Source organism: Paroedura picta, chromosome 5 (assembly GCF_049243985.1).
Source record: "Paroedura picta isolate Pp20150507F chromosome 5, Ppicta_v3.0, whole genome shotgun sequence".
Lineage (NCBI taxonomy): Eukaryota > Metazoa > Chordata > Lepidosauria > Squamata > Gekkonidae > Paroedura > Paroedura picta.
Genome location: NC_135373.1, coordinates 7,965,646 through 7,967,167, shown reverse-complemented (window position 1 = coordinate 7,967,167; position 1,522 = coordinate 7,965,646).

Below are 1,522 nucleotides of genomic sequence, written 5' to 3'. Positions count from 1 at the left end.
AATGATGTGCTTATCATCATGGGAGATTGGAATGCTAAAGTAGGGTACCAAAGGATAACCAGGATAACAGGCAAGTTTGGCCTTGGAGTACAAAATGAAGCAGGGCACAGGCTGGCGGAATTTTATCAAGAGAATACAATGGTCATAGCAAACACTCTTTTCAAACAACCCAAGAGACATCATGGACATCACCAGACGGTCAACACAGAAATCAGATTGACTATGTGCTCTGCAGCCAAGGATGAAGAAGTTCTATACAGTCAGTAAAAACAAGACCAGGAGCTGATTGTGGTTCAGATCATCAGCTTCTTGTTGCAAAATTTAGGCTTAAATTGAAGAAAGTAGGGAAAAGCACTAGGCCACTCAGGTAAGAACTAAATCATATCCCCGATGAATATACAGTAGAGGTGCCAAATAGATTCAAGGAATTAGATCTGATAGACAGAGTGCCTGAAGAACTATGGATGGATGTTCGAACCATTGTACAAGAGGTAGCGAGTAAAACCATCCCAAATAAAAAGAAATGCAAGAAATCAAAATGGCTGTCTGAGGAAGCTTTACAAATAGCTAAGAAGGGAAGTGAAAGGCAAGGGAGAAAGAGAAAGATACACACGAATGCAAACAAATAGACGAAAACAATAGAATGGGGAGGACCAGAGAACTTTTCAAGAAAATTGGAGATATGAAGAGAACGTTTCATGCAAAGATGGGTATGATAAGGGACCAAAATAGTAGGAACCTCGCAGAAGCAGAAGAGGACGTTTAAAGATGAGTTATAAAATTTGGTCTTGGAACATTAATGGTTTAAATAAACCACAGATAAGAAAAAAGTTTTTCATTACTTAGAGAACCAAAAGATAGATGTAGGTTGTTTGTTAGACACACATATTAGGAAAAATAATAGTAATTTGCTAATTAATAAATCATTGGTAATGAATTTATAGCTTCAAATAATGTCTAAAGGAATGGCATTGTGATGCATATTAATCTGTTATTATCTCCACAAAAAATTATCAATGATGACAGAGGAAGATATTTAGGGGTGGAAATTAGCTGTCTAGGCAACAATATGATGTTAGCAATATATGCACCAAATGAGAGAAAGCAGAAATTTTACTATGATTTAACTAAAAAAATTCATCTTTGGAATATGAAAGTTGGTGTTTAATGGGATATTTCAATGGGGTTGTAAACTTAGAACTAGATTTTTAAAAAGTAAGTAAATTGGTTAAGAATACAAAAGGAAAGCTTCCTAAACCTTTCTTTGATATGACAGAAGATTTGAATCTGATGGATATATGGAGATTGAAAAATGGGAATTCAAAAGGTTATACCTTTTATTCTGATAGACATAAGTCGTTCTCTAGAATTGATATGATCTGAGTTTCAGGAGATTTTGTTTTGAAAACACTAAAATTAGATATTGAGCCTAAAGTATTCTCATATCATAATGCTGTATAAATGGTACACAAAAATATGAACAGTGTGAGGAGGATGTGGAGAGTAAGCAAAGCAATATTTA